At 48.0% G+C, this 22,659-nt stretch overlaps 1 pseudogene; it reads left to right on the top strand.

Annotated features, from left to right (window-relative positions):
• The first annotated feature begins 360 nt into the window (after positions 1 to 360).
• Positions 361 to 22,659, top strand: part of LOC124250086 (liver carboxylesterase-like) — a 38,128-nt pseudogene continuing 15,829 nt past the window's right edge.

Raw genomic sequence — 22,659 nt, 5'->3', positions numbered from 1 at the left:
CCGCCCCTTGCCAAAAAGCATCTATCTGCTTGTGTCTCCCTTTGGGAAGCTCCCAGTGCACTAAGGTTAGAGTCCCAGAAGGGAGCAATCTTTGTTTAGCAGATTGTTTAAAAAGTCTGTGGCTATCTATAATTGGAGAGTTTAGTCCAGCACGTGTACATACAAGAGGATAATTCTCGGTGGGTGTCGCTTGGAGGTGCCAACACCCAGGTGATCTTCGGAAGGGAGGGAGCTTTTCTGTTATCTCCTGATTAGGCTATAGGGCGGTGGGTGGGTGAGGGAGATGGGAGGGCGGGGTCTGGGGCTCTGGGGAGGAAAGACCCAGCTCCTCAGATTGGCGCAAGGAGCCACAGGCCCAGAACCTGCTGTCCTTCCACGATGTGGCTCTTGGCTCTGGTCCTGGTCTCCCTTGCCCATTCCACAGCTTGGGGTGAGTCTTTCTGAAATACAAATAGCGAGGGGAGGGGATCACTTTTGGAAATCCTTGTCCTAGGACGAGGTGGGGGAGATGTTTATGGCGCATGACAGGTGTTGTTCCGCAGCAGCGCGCGCCCTCCATCCAGACTTGGAGCATCAGAGCCTCCCCAGCCCAGGGCTTGACAGAGACGCAGGGCACCATTAACACCAGAGACCGCAGCTGCCCGCGCCATGCCCAGGAGGGCACCAGCTAACCTCATGTCTCACAGATGAGGACTTTGGAGATCGCAGTTTATTTTCTCCTGATTGTTAGTCTGCATATGGCCAAATCATGGAGAGCAGCTTAGCAGAATTTTAAAAGTATTCACTCTGGAGCTAGAATTCTCGGGTTCGAATCCCAGCTCAGCACTTACCAGCTGTGTGTCCTTAGGCAAGGTAGTTCACTTTTCTGTGCATCAGTTTCCCCCTCTCTCAAATGTGGATGAGGACAGTACCTACCTCATTGGGCTATTGTGAGAATGAAATGGGTGATTGTTTCTAAAGAGCATAGTTCCTTGTATGGAGAAAGTGCAAAAAAAAAAAATTCGTAAATAAAGGGGTTGTTTTAAAATATAGTGTATTAATAGGGATTTGAGGTATAGTATGACCACCAGATCAGGAGCCAACTGCCATTGAAAAGACAGTGTGCAACTAACAGTTCCCAAGGTGAGGCAGCATGTCACCACCCTGGTGGGCCACAAGGTGAGTTGGGGTGGGTCAGGAAGCAGAGGGAGGACGAGGAATTGGGGACATCCTGGTTACTGTGGGAAGGAAGGGGTTGATACAGGGTAAGCAGGATTAAGTGGGACAGTGAAGAGGTGGGGCAGGATAAGCAGGTATAAGATATGCAAACTAAACACACTGCTCTGGGGCGTGGGTGCCCTCCACAGTTGCCAGGTACCTTGCCCTGGAGTGATTATGGAAGGATGACAGTGGCTTGGCGTGTAAGAGCCCCGTGAAAAAGTGGATCGGGCTATGGGCTCTGGCATGCTGGAAAGGACCAGCTGATTCCTGCCTCTAGGAATGGCCGACTCTGGGAGGGGTGGTCCCTCCAGAGTCAGCAAGGCCCCCAGTGTCTCAGCATCTGATCAGAGAAACTAAAAGACACAGTTAATACAAGGGTGCAGCAAGGTCCTCGGAATACATCTGTGCCATTTGATAGATGGAGAAACTGAGACTCAGACAGGGAGATGTACTTGTCCAAGGACAACTGGAAAACCACACTCTGGAATCTATCTGTGTCTCCTGAATCCAGAGGCTGTGCTCCGGCCATCTGTGTCCTGACAGCCCAGGCCCCACGTGGACTTTATCTTCTTTCTGGTGGTGTGACACCATGAGAGGCCTGGAACTGTGTCTAAGGGCAGAGTAAAAATTAGGAGGGATCAGTCGTGTGTGGAACCACACCACTTCAGTAACCATGCTGTGGTGGTGGCTCACATAGAAGCACTAGAAGGACTTACAACTAGAATTTACAACTATGTACTGGAATTTTAGAGAGAGGAAAAAAAAGTAGAGAGAGGAGTCTGGCAACAGATGTTAGGACCTTACTGGTCCGTCTCTCAGGACACTGACCACTTTCTTCCCAGCAAGAGGGTCAAGTATGTTTGTGGCTCATTCTCCCCACAAGGCTCAGAGCTTCTGAGAAGAGGGGCCACCTCTTGTCCATCCTCCCATCCAGCACGCAGCTCAGCGCCAGGATCCTAGTGGATAACTGTCTCCAGGGCTCCTGAGAGTGCAACCCAATGTCTGCTTCACTCCCAGCAGCTCTCCTTCTTGCAGTTCCTTCTCACTTGATGCCGTTTTACCTCCATGTCCAATTTGCTCCTTAAGACAGCCCTGGGAGTTAGGAAGGACAGTTAACCTCCCCTCCCTTTTACATAAGAAGAGACTGAGGCCTAGAGAGTTGAGGTGACTCTTTCAAGGTTGCATGCTGAGAGTGGCAAGATCCCTGGAATCCAGGTCAAACCTTTCACTGCTAACCTGTCTCATTTCCTCTTGCTGTCCAGCAGGGCACCCATTCTCGCCACCTGTGGTGGACACCATGCAGGGCAAGGTCCTGGGGAAGCACATCAGCCTGGACGGATTTGCACAGCCCGTGGCTGTTTTCCTGGGGGTCCCTTTTGCCAAGCCCCCCCTGGGATCCCTGAGGTTTGCTCCACTGCAGCCTGCAGACCCATGGCCCTTCGTGAAGAACACCACCTCCTACCCTCCCATGTAAGCCGGGGGCTTTGGCATCTTTCAGTGGGTGTGTGCCTCAAAGTGACGCAGGAAGGAGCCAAGGCCATCCTCCAGGTGCCTCACACTTTGTTCTGGAATCCTCAAGATATTGTAGATCCTTAGAGACATTCCAGAACTCTCACACCATTCTAGAGCCCTGTATTCAACACATGGTTATTGAGTACCTACTGTGTGCCAGGCATGTTCTGCATTCCTGGGATCCTCTAGTGAACAGAACCAAGATCCCATCTTCATGGAGTTTGCATTCTAGGAGGGGAGACAGATAATAAACAACATGAAAATTAACAAGTGAATTATGTCATATGGTAGAAAATGGTCAGTGCCTTGGAAAAAAAATAACAAGTTGAGCAGTTGGGGGGATCAGTAGTAATGACTCTATTTATTCTTCTGTCTTGCAGTTTGCCATAGTTGGCGAGTAGGGTGAGCCAGGAGGTGTGTAGGTGGGGAGTGCTTTGGGTTGTTGGCTAGGCAAGTTCTCAACTTCCAGGTGCGTCTAGCCACCTAGTCATGAGCAGAGCATTGGTTGGTGTGTCCCAGTAACCCTGGCCACCCAGCCTTTCAGCCGCCCCACAGGGCACCTAGGAGGCTTTCATGCATCCATTCAGACCTTATACTTCTCAGGACGGCATTTCTGGAATTTCCCGGGTCCTTCCTCGTGCTCCCTTCTTTTCTTTTTTCCTCTTCTCTATCTTTCTCTCCTTTTTTTCCTTTCTTTTAAAAATAAGATTCACTGTTTTTACTTCCTGATTGCAAGTGTAATAAATACTTACTACGGAAAAGTGAGGAAATACAGGTAAGTAAACTTAAGAGACTGAAAATCATATGCGATTCTACCCCCTGGAGAGAACTGCTGTTTATATTTTAGATTGTGCTTTTCCAGTTTTTGATCATTGCATATTTTCTCCCTTAAAAAGAGAACCACATAAGATTCTGCACCCTACGCATTTGTGCATGTTTTTTTTCCACACTAACAAACAATTCTCTGACACCAACTGGGTATCTTACAATTCAACTAATTCTGACATAATCCATCCCGAGACAGCATCAGATTTTAGAGGTTAAGGGCTCAGTCATGTAACACTGCCCTCAGCTTTGTATACCAATTCTAAGTCCAACTTGTTACTTGTGTGACTGACTGACCGGTTATAAATAAAAATTTCCCTTGACCCCCTCCTTGGGTTCCACTAATTTTCTCAGGCAGCTCACAGAACTCAGGAAACTAGTTTACTCAGTAGATGACCAGTTTATTACAAAGGATATTGAAGGATATGAATAGTAGCCAGATTAAGAGATCCATAGGGCAAGGTCTTGAAGAAAGGAGCTTCCGTCCTTGTGGAGTTTGGGGCCCAGCACAATGGCATGTGAAAGCATGGTTGTTCACCACCCTGGAAGCTCTCTGAACTTCATCCTTTTGCGTTTGTTCAAAAACAAAATTCACTGAGTCAGTTTTAAAGATCTTAGTTGGATTTACTCAGTGGTTCATGAATTGGGCAGCATCCCATCTAGAAGATAGAAAGGGGCTCCAAAGGGCTGGACAAAATGAAAGACTTATAGGCAGAAGGGGGAGGGACAAAAAAGTCACCGAAAAAGACTATTGCTAGCAAGGCCACTTCCTTTAGGGGAAGGCTAGGGTTGGTCAGGGAAATTACCTCATTAGTGCTGACCTGGTAATTCCAGATTGACTTGTTTAAGATTTCACTTGTAGGAGATGTTGAAACTGTCATTGTTAGGCATTAAATCTGAGTTTGGTGACATGGACTTAGCACGTGTGACTCCAATTGTGCCTCTTGTCTCTCTTTAACAATTCCCTCCTTTTGATCAGCCTCGGAGCTTGGCTGGGAATTGTGATCAAAACATAAGGCATTGGTGCCACTCTCCACTACCGGTATGAAGTTCTCACACATTTTCTGATCCTCTGTGTGGTATTCATAGGTCATGACATTTTTTGCTGAATCTCTGTGATATTCACAGGTCCCGACTTTAGGTTCCCAGTTGGTCATTCTCTTCATTCCTTTTCTGACTTTCAAGTGTCAGGAAATCATTTGTTTGGTGGTTAGTGGCTGCAAACATGCATTTAAAGCTTTTTAGAGAATACAGTACAGCAGGGAGACTCCTGCGATTATTGTAGGCAGGATAATTCTCAATATCTGGAAAGCATTTCAGAGCCATGGTTCCCAAGACCGACACCAATCAAAATGAAACAAGTTAAAGAAAGACCGCGTTGAGGGAGTCCCTTTCTTATGCCAAGTGGCTTGTTTAGTAATCTTATGTAGCCTCTGTGGTCAGGAAGCCAAACCAAAGGCTTGTCATCATAGTTTACCTGCAATACCTGTAGTTTGGGTGAGTTCCTCTCTTCTCAAGGTCCCTGAAAATATCCTGAGGTTCCTGGGCCTGCTAGGACGTGACCTTCTTTACTCATCTGGTAAGGCTGCTGAGAATCCTACAAGCAAGGTACCAGGCCAGATTTTCCAGGAAGTTGCATAAAGATGTCTGGTCGTAGCTGAGCCTATGGACATCTCTCTGAAATTTGACCTTTCAGTCAATGCCTTGGTAATAAAGCCAGTGTTTCCAATTGTATTCTGTTATAAGGAGAACAGATTCTTACTGAACTTATGCAATTAATTAACTCTATTGTCATGAAAAGAATGTTCAAGAGTTCCTGAATTCTGGAGTGATCAAGTAGGGAGAAAGTAAATGTCCCGTCTTTGTTCACAAAGGTATACTTTACCAAATTGCTATAAGTCATAGATAGCTTAAGAGAAAAGCTTTCCTTAAATCTGGAAAAACAAAACATTAAGGAACCAGCAATGTTTCAAACAAAAAGTCATAAAAAGTGGTAATCACCTTCCTCAGTTCATTCAGTGCCATGTAATTAATACTGGTTTTGTTTGAATCCTAGTGATTTTTTTTTTTTTTTTTTGGGAGGATAGCCCCGAGCTAGCTTCCTCCAGTCCTCCTCTATTTGCTGAGGAGGCCTGGCTCTGAGTTAACATTGTGCTCATCTTCCTCTACTTTATACGTGAGACGCCTACCACAGCATGGCATGCCAAGCGGTGCCATGTCCTCACCTAGGATCCGAACCAATGAACCCTGAGACACCGAGAAGCGGAACGTGTGAACTTAACCACTGCGCCACTGGGCCGGCCCCTGAATCCTAGTGATGTTGAAGTGTTTTTCCCTTCTTTGACTTTTTAATTTCTTGTTTTATGAATATTATGCCCCTTGCTCTTGGTAATCTAGGCAAAGTTCCCCCAGAATGGAAATCAGGAAGTTATCTTTATGGGCTCTGACAGTGCCACTTGACAGCTGTGCCATCCAAGCACTTTAGTGCCTCAGTTTCCTCATCTACCTACTGGGGGCAGTGAGGCCTGCCTTCTGGGTACATTGAGATCAGGACACATTGCTTATAATATCCTTGGAAACATAAACACTCCATAGTATGGATCTTCCTGGCTGTGTGACCTTGGGAAGGTTCTCTAACATCACTGTGCCTCAGTGTTCCCCACTGTAAAGTGGGGATAATAATAGAACTTATGTTATGGGGCTGATGTGAAGGTTAAATGAGTTAGTACAGAGGAGGACTTAAAAAGAGCTAAAAGAGGCTGGCATACTGGGAGCACTCAATAAACATTACCAAGTATATTGTCTGTTGGATCTTTAAGATCTGTTATTAAGTCAGCCAATAGCGCTTCCCTGGGATCAGTTGATGGTAGAATCTCAGCATATCAGGGCTGTAAGGCCCTTGTAGAAATCACTCCTCTCACCTAGGCCTTTCAGATTTAGGCCCAGAGCAGGCGAGGAGTTCACCCAAGTGGACCCAGCAAATTAGTGACTGAGGCAGGACTAGAACACAGTTCTCTCGGTGTGGCCCCACAAATATTACACCCCTGAATTGCTTCTCACATTAAATATCTGCCATTTGAGTGACTTCTCATGCTTTATGGAAGTGTGCTATGGACTAGAACACTTGGTTTACCTGGTGGAGATGCATGGTCGTCATGCATCCCAACGTACGGAGGCCAGTTGGGAGCCAGGCTGAGTCAAGGGCATGCAGGAAATGGTCCTCTCCCAGGTGTAGAGTCAGCCTCCTATTCTTGACCCAGGGCATCCCAAAGGCTCTGGGAAGGGGACAGGTGCCAGGCCTCCTCACCATACGCTGGCCTGGAAGATCTTAGTGAACCCAAGAGTCCCCCACCCAGATTCTCAGATGCTTTCCTGCCCATTCCAGTGTCTCCAGTCTGCTAAGAACACCTCTGTTACAGGTCTAACTCTCCCAGTCCAAGGCCCAGACTGACCAGAGGAGACTTCTCCTTGCTTAGCTCTGACTGGCTCAGGACCTCTTTCTCCCCACTCCTCCCAGATGCTCCCAGGACGCAGTGGTGGGGCAGATGGTCTCTGACATCATTACCAACAGAAAGGAGGAGATTGCTCTCAAGTTTTCCGAAGACTGTCTTTACCTAAATATTTACACTCCCGCCGACTTGACAAAGAAAAGCAGGCTGCCGGTAAGTGGTGAGAACCACTGGTCAAGGCTTTTCAGACTCAAGCTAGAGGTTGGGGAAGGTTCTTCTGGAAAAGGAGGGGATCCCTAGGTTGGAGAAGTGAGGGGTGTGAGCACCCAGCCATCTCCCAAGGCACACCTGACATGATGCCCAGGAGTGGAGGAGGGCATCTGTGAACTTGTGACTAGAAGTGGCACTGCATGTGGTGGGGACAAAGGTTCACCCATTCTTTCATTCTTCTGTTTTGTACTCAGTGCTCCATATGAAGAGCTAGATTTGGGGGTTAGGAGAAAGGAGGAACATCAAAGCATTACCAAGCAGCCCCTGCTCTCGAGGGTCTTAGTGTCTGGGCTGCACAGACGGAGACTAACTTCAGTCAATCTCTGCTGCCCTGACCTCGGCTCAGCCTTCACTCAGAGATGACTCAGACTCAGCCGCTCCACCTGGAGGCAGGCGGGGATCGGAGGTGTGGGAGGAACAGGGGCTCTGGGACCCTGCAGGCAGGAGACCTCTAGTTTTGGACACAGTTTCTGGAACTAGAGTCTCCGCTGAAATCCTGATTCTGCCTTTTACTCGCTGAGACACCTGGCTCTGTTTCCTCAAAAGGAGAATAATCATGTGTGAGGATTCAACGATGATGATCAGGCTCTCTCTCAGTGCCTGGAAGCCAGGACAGTTCTCCTGACACGTCACTTAGAGCTGAAGGCAAGATCTTCCTCCTTCCCTAACAGCCGACCTACTGCACCCTTGACATTGGATGTAGTGTGCTGGGTGGCCCATCATGTGGATCTGGAGCCAGACCGCCTGGGTTCAAGTCCTGCTTCCACCACTTATTAGCTGCGTGACCTCGGGCAGGTTAAGTGCCTCAGTTTCCCTGTAGGTTAAATGGGACAATAGCAGTGCCTAGCTATTGGATGGTTTAATTTTAAATGCTTAAAGAGTACTTGGCACATCGTTTGTGCTATGAGTTGTTTTATTAACAGAATTGTTACAGGGGCTGGCCCGGTGGTGTGGTGGTTAAGTTCCCATGCTCCTCTTTGGTGGCTCAGGGTTCACAGGTTCCAATCCTGGGCCTGGACCTGGCACCACTTTTCAGGCATGCTGTGGCAGCATCCTACAAAAAATGGAAGAAGATTGGCACAGATGTTAGCTCAGGGCCAATGTTCCTCCCAAGAAGTAAAGAGATTAGGAAAATTATTACAATATTATTATTTTAACCACTCTCACTTCCTTGCCACGTGAGCTCTTTAAATGCTCTTTAAATGGAGCCTTGAGTCATGAATTGTTGTATGCACACTGATCCTCAATTCTTATCACACTCCTGGCAGATAGTAGGTTCTCAGATCAGTTTAGTCAAATGATTGAGGACTTCTTGGAGGAGGTGGCTTTTAGGCTGGGCTTTGGAGTATCGGTGGGATTTGGGGATGCAGAGGAATCGGGAGGGGGCAGAGGGAAGTCGTATCAGGAAGACATACCACTGGGGGCATGTGTGCCTCTTGAGATAATCATTCACGCATGAAAGAAGTTTAATTCACCACATAAGAGGTAACTAAGATGAAGCTGAAGTACAAGGGCTGCCACACGCAGAGTATATTGAGCTGGGTGAGGGGTCCAGGCATGAGGATGATGGGAGTGTTGGGGAGAAGATGTCACTCTGAGCCTTGGCTGTTCCCATGATGGTGTTCTCAGCAGGAAGAGCCCTGGAAGGAGGAGGCACTGAGGCTGGGGAGACAGGCAGGGGCAAAGAGGATGCATTGAGTGGGGTGGTGGCCTGGGCCCCAGCTGGGAGAGTGGGGGAGGAGAGCAACTGCCTGCTCAAACGTGGCTTGGGACTGCTGGACTTCAGGGCTCCTTGAGTCATTGCTAAGAGATAGGCGACCAAAGCAGACGGCCTGTTGAGGTCCTTCTCAACTCTGCTGCTTATAACCAGTGTTCTTGCTTCCTCCCTGTGCAGGTGATGGTGTGGATCCACAGAGGTGGTCTGGTTGTAGGTGGAGCATCAACCTATGATGGGCTGCCCCTTGCTGCCCTTGAAAACCTGGTAGTGGTGACCATTCAGTACCGCCTGGGCATCTGGGGATTCTTCAGGTAAGATATTGGACTCTCCTCACTCCACATTGGCGCCCAAAGCAAGGGTGCTAGGACTCAGCTCTTGTCATGTCAGTGCTCAAGGGGATCTTTGCTAAATTCCCTAGTAAGGCCTGCAAGTCCTTTGATAATTTCGCTCCACCTACCTCCTCATTCCCCAGGCACACTGGTCCCCTTGCTTCTGATCTTTTTTTTTTTTCTTTTTCTCCCCAAAGCCCCCCAGTACATAGTTGTATATTCTTTGTTGTGGGTCCTTCTAGTTGTAGCATGTGGGACGCTGCCTCAGCGTGGTTTGATGAGCAGTGCCATGTCCGTGCCCAGGATTCGAACCAACGAAACACTGGGCCGCCTGCAGCGGAGCGCACAGACTTAACCACTCGGCCACGGGGCCAGCCCCTTGCTTCTGATCTTTTGAATGTAATGTTCCCTCTGCCTGGAATGCCTGTTCTAGCTGACACACTCCTATTTATTATGCAGGGCCTGACCCAAGTGTTACCTCCTCAGAAATGCTCATCTCCTTTTCACCTGTGCTGCCCCAGCACATTGCAGCCTCTAAAGTGACAGTTAGCATGCAGCACAGCAGTTAGAGGCTTACACATCTTACCTCATGGGAAAGGTAGGCACGAACAGACTCACGGTGGGAGCTCAATGAATGCTTGTGGGTGAAGGAATGGGTGGTTGGAGCTGGGTGATCGTCCAGCATGTAAGCCCAGTGGACAACTTCCCAGGAGGAAGTTTGGGTTGATTCATCCCATTTCCTTCTGCATTTGGCACATGAGTGAGACAAGGCTAGAGTTTTCTCCATTGCATCAACTTGCATCAACACGGAACCAGAACCAGGTTTCCTGCAGGACGCAGTTACTATGAACCTTTTCAGAATGTGCTGACGCAGAACCTGTGACCCTGAGGTGGCTGATGGGAAGCCTAGGGGAGGGATGGACTTCGTCCTAGAAAGACCTGTTGAGCTTCAAGAAGGTTATTTCAGTGAGTCATGTCGCAGGATGTATTGCCTTTATTAAGACTCATCCCTTTCACCCAAGGTCCTTCTCTCTGCTCCCCATTATAGTAAAACTGCTACTTTACACCTTCGTGCTTCCTCTCTTCCCAGTCTATCCTCAAACTTGTGCCAGTCAAGTATTCACCCCAACAATGCCATCACTGTTCTGATCCAGGTAACCAATGACCAATGGCTCTTGGCCCACCCTTGGCAAAAGTTCGCAAACGATCTTGGCAGCATCCATACACAGTTGCTCACTCCTTTATGAAATGCTTCCTTCTCTTGGCTCCTGGCCACCTCCTACCTCACAGACTGATCCTTCTCAGCCCCTTCACTGCACTCTTTTCCTCCTTGTCCTAGAGCCTCTGTGCTTGTCTCCCTCTGCATTTGCATTGGTGCCCTGAGTGACCTCAGGGACACTTTCACTGTCCCAACTTTTAGCCCAACTTCTTCGAAACCCAGATGCACATCATTGACTACCTCCTTCTACCTCCTGCTGTCTCCACTGGACGTCTAAAGGGCACCTCCCACTTCACTTGGATAATCTTAACCCTTGACTCCCACTGCCCCTCCCCCCAAACACTCTTTCTTTCCCTACAGTGCCTCCTGTTCAGCTACTGGCAGCTCCATCCTTCTGCTTGCTCAGGATAAAGTCCTTGTGGTCAGCCATGACTCTTCCCGTTTTCTCACATCCACATCCATTGGACCAGAAAATCCTCTTGGGTCCACCTTTAAGATTCATTCAGAATCCAGACACTTCTCATCTCCTCCCTTGCACCCACCCTAATCTAAGCCCTCTGTGCCTCTCACCTGGATTATTGTAACAACCTCCACTTTTATAATCCTGCTACTTTTATACTCTGTCTGATCTGCGCAGTAGCCAGAGTGATCATTTAAGACATAAACGGAGTCATGACCTTCCCCAGCAGTGACTTACCCCTTTACTTACATTGACTACGATGTCCTTACCAAGGCCCAAAGTACCATCTGTAGCTGGGTGTCTTACACTCGCTCTTTATTCACTGGACCCTGGGACCTTTGCACTTGCTGTTTCTTCCACCTGGAATTCTCTTCCTTGGATATTTGCAAGGCTCATGTTCTGATTCACTCAAGTTCTACTGAAATACCAAGCCTCCAAGAGGCCTTCCCTGGTCATGTGATCTGAAATAGGATCCCACTGCCCCACCTCTGCCATTTCCCCTACCAGGTTTTATTTCTCCTGAAAGCACTTTCACTTCCTGACATAGATTGTATACTTCTCTCTTTATTTGTTTATGATCCATAGTGTGAGCTCTGTGTAGTCAGAGGTTTGCCTGTTTTGTTCTCAGACGAGCTCCTGGCTCTTAGAACAGTGTTGGCACGTGGTAGATGCTCCATAAATAGATGCTGGATGAAGGAATGTAGAGCCCACAACAGAACAATGCTACAGGAGAGAAAGGCAGGTGAAGAGCCTTCGGTCAGGGCCGTGGAAGCTCCATCTTATTCCAGAAGGCTTGCTTAGAGCCCACAGCCCCATCTGTGGTCCTGAGAGCCCTGCCATGACATCTCTACTCCCACCCCACCCTGTTCTCTTACTGAGAGCACAGGGGACGAACACAGCCTGGGAAACTGGGGTCACTTGGACCAGGTGGCTGCACTGCGCTGGGTCCAGGAGAACATTGCCAACTTTGGAGGGGACCCAGGCTCCGTGACCATCTTTGGGCAGTCAGCTGGAGGTGAAAGTGTCTCTGTTCTTATAAGTGTTCCTGGCCCTGTTGTGGCTCCTGATGGGACCCTTTAGAGACTAGCCAGTGTAGCCAGGAGTCCCTTTATTGACAAGACCTACATTCAAGACTGACCCCACCCTGCACAGCATCAGATGGGAGAAGAGCTAATGGCCAACCTCTCCTTGGCCCCCAGGAAGCTCAGAGCTCAGGTTAGTGTCCTGAGGCCGTAAGAATCTCCCGCTGCAGGTGCTACAATGACGTTCTTCTCTTCTCACTTGGTGAGCTCTCTCTCTCCTTCCCAATCATTTTGACATCAGGGCTCACCTCCCTTCTCTTGGAAATAGGGGTTAGTATCATGTATGAGTAAGAAGAATCAACCCTGAGAGTTGGGCAGAGTGTGATCGTTTGGTTTGAAGCCAAAGGTGTCAGGGGGACAGGAGCACTAAGAACCGTTCAGAGGCCTCCTCTGAGGTGGTCTGATGCCTTGTCCATGCCCAAGAGGGAGGGCAGCAGTCTCTGGGATGTGGGATGGAACTGGGCTGGGGAAGGTGAGTGAAAGGGAAGAGGGGCCAGAAGGTGGGATGGGGAGGGATGTGAGAGGGGATGTGGCACGCAGACATGACCTGGGAGCCTGCTGTGGGAAAGGGGGCTGAGGGAGACACTGAGGGAAGCAAAGATAGAAAACCAGGTTAGAGGTCCTGGAAGCTGTAAGGAACCCTCCAGCTGCCTCACTGTTGAGCAGAGGGTCAGCACTATTACTGTACTATTAAAACACGTATTGGTTTTATTGTTGAATATGCAGAGGGAAATGTTTTACAAATGGAGAAAAAGGAAAAGTATAGATAACCCTAAAAAGGAAAAGAGTCATCCATAATTTAATTATCAAGGAATACCCATGACATTTTGACATGTATGACGTGACTTTTGACATGACTCACCCTATCTATCTTTCTATCAATCATCATCTATATTTGTCTATCTTTGATCTATCATCATCTATATATTTATCTATTAATCTATCTTCTATCATCTCTCTATCTGTCTCTCTCTCTCTCTCTATCTACCTAGGATATTTTTAAACAAAAAACCTTCCTCAACATTATAATACAACATAAATATTTCCCTAATCATTAAGTATTCTTCTATAATTTTATTTTAAAAGTGGTGTCGTATTCCATGGTAAGAATGAAAGATAGCTTATTTACCCAATCTCATAATATTGGGTCCTTAGATTATCTCCAATTTTTACTCTTATAAACAGCATAAGCATTCTTAGAAATAATTGTGTGTCTCCATGATTATTTTTCTTAGGATATATTCTGAGTAATGGAAATAAGGAATCAGAACTGTGTCTTTAAAGTGATGATAGGATTTTCCAAGAGTCTTTCAGATATGTTTGATTGTTATAATCACCACGTGCCACTACTTCCTGTTCTGTCCCACACTCTGTGCTCCTGGTTCCCTCCAGCTGAGGGAGTTTTCTTGGAAAAGCCGAGTCCCAGTGTCAACCTGGGGAACAGGCCAGGCCAGGCAAGGATATGTCATGTCCACTGAGCCACACAGTCTCCAGGGGAAGGGCCAGGGCAGAGCTGTGGATGGGGGTGTCTCCTGAAGACCCCTTTCCATAAGCGTAAACTCTCTTCATCTCCACTTTCCTCCCAGGTGTTATCTCCACTGGCCAAGAACCTCTTCCACCGGGCCATCTCTGAGAGTGGCGTGGCCCTCACTACCGCCCTGGCCAAGGAGGACTCAAAGGCCGCAGCTCAGGTGGGTCTCATACTGGGACACCCCTGTACCCTGAGGTCTGCTCTCCTGGAGTCTTCAGGGGTCTTTCTTGCCATGGGATCCAGATGAGACCCTCAAAGCATCACAGAAGTGAGAATGGCTGGGTAGGAAGGTCGAAGAGACACCTCAGCCAACCTCCCAGTTATCCAGCTGAGCAGACTCGGACAGAGAGTGGAAGCAGCTGGCCAAGGTCAGAGAGTGATGGGGGCAGAGCTGGGACTCAAGCTCACGATACTGGACTGCCAGCTCAAAGCACTGTCCATGGACCACACTTCGCAAAGTGTGCCAAGGTGGGGTGCCGGGCTGGACAGTGGGCAGTGGACTGTTACTGTGTGTTGTGTCTCTCAGGGTCTGAGTTCTGGTGTACCCACTTGCAGCATATGAGCCTGAGTGGGTCCTCTCTGAGGGCCTGTGCCTGGGAGTGCTTTCTAGAGAATTCATTCATTCACTCAACAAATAATTTTGCTATAGCCAGACATCTAGCAACCTCATGAGGCTTCCATTCTAATGGAGGTGACAGATTAATGACTACATAATCACACAAATTCTAAACTTATAAAATGTCAACTCTGACAAGGCAATAATGCAGAGAGAGCTGACGTCACAACAGGATCCAAAGGAGCAGTTAGTCCAGTGAGTTGCGGGAGGGTATCATGAAAGGCTTCCTGAAAAAATGATCAATGAGTTAAGATAAGAAGGATGAACAGTAATTAACTTGGTGAGAAAAGAATATTCTAGAAAGAGGAAATGGCATGCAAATGTCCTAGAGCAGGAAGAAGTAGAGAGTTGGCAAGAGAGAGAAATGCTGATGTGGCCAGAGCAGAAGGAGCAGAGGGAACGTGGAGTGAGCTGAGGATGGGGACATTGCGGGGGCCGTGCTGCACAGGACCCTGGTGAGGACTTTGTCTTTATCTGGAGTCTGTTAGGAAGCCAAGGAAGAGTGAGCCACAGGAGGCTCTGCTGAGGAGAGCCCAGTGGAGTCGGTGATGTGGGGCGTTTACGTAGGGCTGTGAGAGCTGGTTTCATGGAGCAATGGAGGCAGCAACCAGACTTAATGGGACTGGTGAGTAGGAGGAGAGAAAAGGAAGACACCAGGAATTTTTAGAATTTTTGAGAATATTTTTCGGAATTCTCTGGATATTTATAAAAGAAGCCCACTCGACCAGGCTTAAGTCGAGAAGGGGAGATTTAGGTGAGAAGTGCCAGAGATGGGGCTCGATTTCACTATCAATTGGGAACCAGAAATCAGCAAAATGAAGGGAATCTAAGACTCTTATTCTTGCTCTTTCCCTCTTGCTCTCTCTCAATCTCTACTTCCCTCTGCATCTTTCTATTTATTCAACAATTACATTCTGAGCACTGAATCTGTGCCAGACACTGTTCTTGGCTCTGGGGAGTCATGCACACAATCCATGGCCCCACCATCATGGAACCTGCCTTCTCTCCATCTGCATCTTCTCCTCTGGTCACTTTGTAAGGGACTTGCCCAAGGCCAAATGACTAGTAAGTGGATGAGCTGAGATCTGAAACAGAACAGAGTGATTCTGGACTCCATGCTCTTAGCCCCACTCCTGCAGCCTCTCCTTCGATGTTCAGCTCTGAGATCATTGTGCCCATTCTAAGAGACAAGGTAACAGAGATAGAGGCTGTGTAAGTGGCATGACTGGGACCAGGACACACACCTACTGGTCTAGAGCATTTTCTGCCACCCCTGCTGCCTTTAGAAATTGAGGTTGGCATGGAACACCCCTTCATTGACCAAGGGAAGGGACATGGCTCTGAATTCTGCTGTCATCTGTGATCTCTGCAGCAATTGCTCTGTATGCTGGGTGTAAAAGTACGAGCTCGGCTGTCATTGTTCACTACCTATGCCAGAAGACAGAGGGAGAGCTCCTGGAGACGTCGCTGAAGATGGTAGGTGCATCTATTCTCGTGGCCACACAAGCCCCGTACCCTGTCAACTTGGCCGCAACTTCAGCTGTCTCCTTGCCCTGGAAAAGCTGCCTTGGACTATGTCTTGCCTCAGGAGCAGTGTCAGCCTTGGTATCTGAATGGGAAATCTCTATTTTGTTAAGAAATATGTCAAAAATTAGCAAAGCCTAAAAATAACAAATGAACAATTGTGTAATTATTCCTCAGCTCTATTAAAACTTACTATTTTGCCATCTTGTTTTCAGATATATTTTTAAGAAATTAAACGTTACATATTCCCAGAGGTAACTACCATCTTGAATTTTAGGGATGAGGATTTTAAGAACAGATTTTCGGGAAGGTTGTCCAAATTTATCTTGGCTAATTTAGGAACTGCTTCAATTATAACCCAGTTGTGACCCAATTTTCTAGATTTTCTGGGACTCTGCCTCTATTGTGATTCTAGGATAAGTATACATTCACCCGTTCATCCATTCAACCAACCATCCATCCATTCCTCCATCCTTTCATCATCTGATTATCCAGCTATCCACCCACCAATCTATCCAATTCATCGATATCCTTTCATCAATCTAATATCAATCTATCCATTACATTCATTCAGCCATTATCAATCATCCATGCATTATGCAGCCACCATATATCTTCACTCCATCATTCATCCTTCTAAAATCAATGATTCATCTATCACCTATAAGCTAGTTTTCATCCAACCATCCACTTATTCATCCAGTTCACCCATACTCCATGTATTGACCAACTCCATCCATCCATCCATCCATCCAAGCTAGGTGTGTGGGGGCAGGTGGTAAAATGGCAGGTGACATAGACATGAATCAGATAGAGTCCCTGCTCAAAAAGAACTACCCAGGAGAACCACTCCATATGTTTCCTGGGTTAAATTTGGTGGGAGTAGAGAGAAGAGATACACTTATTATAGTCAGCAGGGATACTTCACAGAGAATGAGGATTGATGGATAGCTATGGCAATGGGCCATCACAGGGGCAGACACCTAGAGAATAAAGCATCTAGTGCCAAAGACAATCGTTCACTTTGTAGGGGAAGGGTGTTAATGTGAGCCCAGGAGTAGCCTGAGCCCCTACATTCTCTGTCTGGACCCAGGGCTCCTGAGGATTCTCCTGGACCCCCAGGAACAGTCCTCTAGCACTGCGCTCTGCTCCATTTCCATGGTTGACGCCCGTGAGGCCTTGGGGCTTGAATCTTTGTTTCTCACGCTCAAATAAGGTGACCAAAGTGTTCAAAGAACCAAAACACAACTCTTTTCTGATGCCTGGAAAGAGGAAAATTTATTTCAAGAGTTCTCCATGGGGCTCAAAAGTATCCTCTAAGGGGAGATTTGGTGACTTTGGGAAAACCCATAGAACCTATGGGTCCATGTTATCCTTCTGAGATTTTCTGAGATCATGCGGGAGTGTTTCCATGATTATCCACCCTACCCTCTTACAGACATAAACTCATACATACACCTGCTACGGCTACAACCCATAGGAGACAGACCTTACTGGTCATTTGCTGCATACTGATCAGACCTGTTAACTACAGTGTAATGTTACAATCAGTGCAGTCTAGGTGAAAACACAACAAAGAGAAGTGTAGGGTGGGGTTAATTTCTGTGAGCATGTAGGAGTCAGGACTTTGAAATGCGAGATGAGAAATCTCATCTCAAATCACCTGGAGCAGAAAAAGGATTGTGTTGTAATAGAATCTTCAGGTGACTAACTGACCGCTAAACTCCAGCTCAGAGGTAGATGGCTTCAGACATGGCTGGATCCAGCAGCATACAAATATATTTTTAAGATTGTATCTGTCCCCTGGGGAAGATACAGAGAACAACAGCACTCTAGACTTACATTCTATCTGCCTGGAGACCCTCTTTCCGAATAACGCCAGCAAAGTTTATGGGGTAAATTCTATTGAACTGACATAGGCATGTGTCCCTTCCTGAACTACTGTCTGTGGTCAGGGAGATGGGGCACCCCAGGTGACATATAGATGCTTGAATTCATGGACTGAGAGTGGGGAAGAAGGAGGTCCCCTAAAAGACAAAGAGGGTGCTGTTGCCTGGGGGAACAAGAAGGGGAAATGGATGGAGGGCGGGGCAGGCACCACCACAGACATCCTCTCCAGAGCCCCCTCCCCTGTCCTACACCTACAGCCTGTGCTCACGCCCAGGGCAGCCAGGGTCCGTCTTTTCTCCAGGAAGCCTTCTGACGGACATCCTCTGACTTCGTCTTCACAGAAATTTTTCACCGTTGATTTCCATGGAGACCTCAGAGAGGTAAGGACCTTTGGTTTCTTGATTACAGGTTTTAAGTCTTGAGACCTTTAAGCTCCAGTTAAATATGAATGAAAGAATTCTCCCTGTGGACTCATAGTAACTCCCTGTGTTCACACTGCCAAGGCCCAGAGAGGGACAGTGACTGCCTGGATAACACAGCCATGAGGGCCAGACGTAGGACTGGAACCCGTTCCCCTGACTGCCAGCCCAGTGCTCCCAGTCATCAACTCTTCAACCTACCCCCCTTCTTGTTTCCACTTCCTGATCCCAAAAATGCCCCCAAAAGAGAAGGCTGGACTAGGGACTTCCACTATCGGGAGATGGAGATAACTGGAGAAGAGATTTCTTCAGGAACCTTCGCTGAGGAGCCCAGATCTTCTCATGGGAGGCTGCGGGGCTGGTTAGCTGTGCCAGCTGCACTGTGTGCAGGGCCGTCAGGAAGGGAGCCAAGAATCTCAGTCCTGAGGACTCCACCCTCCTCCCAGCCATGCAGGAAACTCCAACAGCATCCTCCCCATCTTCTTCATCCTCTTCCCCTACCTTCCAAGGTTTCCAGGTTCCAATGACATTACCATCTTACTATTCTGTCCTCTCTACTCTGTCCCTTGGGAGAGTAACACCTTAAGAGGTGTAGTGAGGATTAAATGAGATTCATTCAGTCATTCAGCAAAGATTTAGTTAGCACTTACCATGTGCCAGGACCTGATTCAGGAGGTGAGTATATAGCAGCGAAACAGGCAAAACAGAGGGAATCCCTGCCCTCCTCTAGTGAGGGAAGAGTCAATAAATAGACAAATAAAACAATACTGTGTGTGATGATGGTCAGCATTAGGGTGGAAAAGTAATTGGGAAATGGGGCTGGAGTTTGCCAGTGATCTGAATTTACATGGCAGAGTTTGGAATGGTCCATGAGAAGGTGACATTTGAGCCAAGTGTTGGAGGACTTGCCAGCTGTCAGGAGTGTTCCAGACAGAAGGAAGAGCAGCTGCAAAGGCCCTGAGGCGGGAGGCCAGTGTAGCTGGAGTGGAGGAGGAGAGGACTAGGTCTGAGGCTGAAAAGGGAATGGGAGGTGGGGGGTGGTCCTTTCAAGGACTTGGATTTTGATTCCAAGTGTGATGGGAAGTCTTGGGAGGGTCCTGAACAGAGGAGTGAGTGACCTTGGATGTTACAAAGGGCTCACTGATGGCTGTGTTAAATGGAAGGTGGGGAAGGGGCAGAGCAGATGCGAGGACAGCAGCTGGGGGGGCCTGGCCTGGAACTTTTGAAGAAACAGCTGACAGGATTTGCTAATGGACATGATGTAGAGCATAAGAGAAAGAAAAGGAATGAAGCAGGACCCTGGGTTTCTGACCTGAGCCAGGGGATGCAGGAGCCCCACACAGGGCAGCCACCCGCAGCCACTCTGGACAGTGGTGATCACTGCCCTTCCCACTGTTGCTGGTGTCCATCAGCCCCCACTAGATGCTGCTTCAATTGGGCCTTCGTTGCCTGTCTCCTGGAATTTCACTATCTTCCACCTCTATGCTCCCTCCTAGTCCCATGCCCCACGGTGCAGCCAGACTTACCCTTGTAGACACAGGTCAGGGCATGTCGCCCCTTCTTAAAAGGCTGACCCTCCTACAAGACAAGTCCCCTCACCTCCATGGAGTTATCCTGCAAAGCATATGTGAACCCCTGCTCTGTGCCGAACATGGTGCAGAAAGTGTGCTGCACCATCTGCTCTCTCTCTGTCCATGCCCCACAGCCTTCCTCCAAGCCCAGGGCTCCCGAGGTCTGAGGTTCCTGGGATTAGTGCTACACAGTGACACCTCGGTCACTGTGCTCATGCCATTCCCATTGTTTGGAATACTGTTCATTCCTCAGGCCCACTGCAGATGGCAGGCACCTCCCCCATGTGGGCTGCCATGTGTCTTCCTCCCAGAAGGAGTTGCTCCTTTAGGTGGCTTCCCACAACAGCCCTTTCTGAACTGCACAGCCTTTAGAAGAGAGCAGTGTGGCACCCAGATCCTTGGCCCTATTGTCAGCCATATTGCATTAGGATGTGGGCCCTTGACCTGCTGAGTCAGATCACTTGGCACAACTTCTCCTCTGCAGCCAGAACTGGCTCATCGTCATTGGCCCTTGTGGAGCAGACACAGGTCCTGGGAATCACAGGGTCTCAAAGCCTGGGGGTTGTCCAGTTTCACCTGCCATCCAGGGGGGAATATGACACAAGTATGTGGAGCTGGAAATATGGCACAAGGGGCTGGGGTCTATGCGAGGGATATGGAACAACGCTGCTCATGAATAATATCTAATGTTTACCCAGCCCTTTCCAGGTACCAGGGACTGTGCTGAGCATTCTGCTTGGCTTCAGCCATCTAAGCCCCAAAAGAAACTGTCTTATAGATGAGGAAAGTGAGGCACAAACAGGTGAAATCGCTTTCCCAAGGGACCAGCTAGTAATTGGCTGAGCCGGGTTTCAAATCCAGATAGTCTGGCTCCACAACCCACGCTCTTAGTAACTGCTGTGACCAACTATGAAATATAACTGTACCCACAACCAGCTTTCCAGGTGCTGACGTGTGAGTCAGGCTTTGCAGGATCTGTGGTCATGCAAATATTTCCCATCAACAGTAAAACCTAAAATTAAGACATTTATCCACACAACGTGAGCCCATCCCTGATTCTTTTTCTCCTGCTATTCCTCTCTGATAGGGAGTCAAGTCTTAATTTAGGCACCTTGGGTGATGAGGAGCTCACGGCCTCCTTGAAGCAAACCACTCATCAAGAATAGCTCATGTTTAAATATAGACAGAGAGATACTGTCAGTTGTCATTAATCGTGAATTCTGTTTTTGTGAATTCACTACCACTGAAATGTATTTGTTACATGAAATCAAGACTCCGGGCACTTTTGTGGTCATTCACGGACATGCTTAGAGGGGCCAAAAGTGTGAGTCATGTGATGACACGTATGTTCCCATTTGATATCCAACAAGGCAACACTGTGTCTTCTTGTTTCATCTTTCATAGTGTTCACAAGTGTCTTTTTCATGGTCTGTTTAGTGCCACGTTTTTCAGATTTTTCTGCTTACTATTGGTGGTTTCTCTGTTGAAAATCTCCCCCAAGCATAGTGGTGACATGCTGTCTAGTTTTTCTCAGCACAAGAAGGGGGTGATATGTGCCCCAACATGGGAGAAAGTGCGTGTGTTTGATGAGCTTCGTTCAGGCGTGGGTCACAGCGCTGTCAGCTGTGCGTTCAGTGTTAATGGATCAACCCTGCAGCCCACCCAGAAAAAGGAGGAGGAAATTTGCTGTCAGGCTTCTCTGGAAAGGCTAGAGTAACATCCGTAGGGTGTGATGAAGCTGTGGAAAAATGGCTACAGTTGTGGATTCATGAGATGATGATGATAAAGAGCATATTATAATGAGGGCTGGCTATATGAGAGATACACACATAGATATACGTATACTTCAAATTGAAATATATATAAATATGTATGTGTGTGTATACATCTGAATACTTAAATATATGCTTATTAGTATATGTAAATATGGATATATATGCATGTATGTTCCCATTTGTGAGAGACTTGCCTCCATCACCTTACCACCTCTAGCCCCTGGTCGAAGTGCTGCCCTCTGGGGTCACACAGACTTAGCCTCCTTTGATGCGACTCTCAGTTCTGTGGTCACTGCCATGGGCATGCAGCTCTGTGGTGCTGGCCTTGCACTCAGACAGGTGGAGATGCGGAGGCAGGTGTTTCCTTGAGAGACGAAGCACAGACACTGTGCTCCCTCTTCCCCAGAGCCATCCCTTCCTGCCCACTGTGGTTGATGGAGTGCTGCTGCCAAAGATGCCTGAGGAGATTCTGGCTGAAAAGAAGTTCAACACTGTTCCCTACATCGTCGGAATCAACAAGCAAGAGTTTGGCTGGATTATTCCAATGGTGAGAATGTGCTGGTCTCTCAGACTCACCTCCCCTGCCCTTCACATCACCTCTCCCATCTCAGGTCACAGGAGCTCCTCCTTCTCCAGACCCTCCTCGGGATCCAGGACCGCAGTCCTTTTCACACAAGTTGATATCTCCGTGGAAACCTTCTCAGCGATGGCCCAACTGCCACCTGAGTGTGCAGCCTTGGGGACCTCTCTCCCCAAAGCCTCTCTGATTGCGCTCCAATCTAAGAATGCAGAAATGTCAATGCTGGGAGGGCCTGTAGAGACAATCACAGGAAAGATGAGAAAACCGAGGCCTGGAAAGGGAAGGAGCTCGGGGCTGAAGGAGTGTGAGGCTGGGGCCCTGCAGCCTCTCCCCTTGGGCTTGGTGCTTTCATGGTTTCTCCATAAATCCCACACGCACTCCCAATCATTTAAATGGGAAGTTTCAGGGGGAGCTTTCTGCCTCTTTTGTTAAAATTGACTGCTAAAAGCTAGGAAGATCTTTCCCTTCTGTTAAAGATAAACAAAGCCACCAGTAGCTGAAGAGGTGAGGACAGGTTTTATTCATTTATACCACCAGGAAAAGAGTCCAGCGTGAACCGAGCTGAAGTCCCTGAAGCTAAAGGCTGGAGCCTATTTTTTTTTATTAAGATTATGACAGATTACAACCTTGTGAGATTTCAGTTGTACATTATTGTTAGTAATGTTGTGGGCACACCACTTCACCCTTTGT

This window comes from Equus quagga, chromosome 13 (assembly GCF_021613505.1).
Source record: "Equus quagga isolate Etosha38 chromosome 13, UCLA_HA_Equagga_1.0, whole genome shotgun sequence".
NCBI lineage: Eukaryota > Metazoa > Chordata > Mammalia > Perissodactyla > Equidae > Equus > Equus quagga.
The sequence above is the reverse complement of the archived record's forward strand: the minus strand, read 5'-3'. Positions and strand labels throughout refer to the sequence as shown.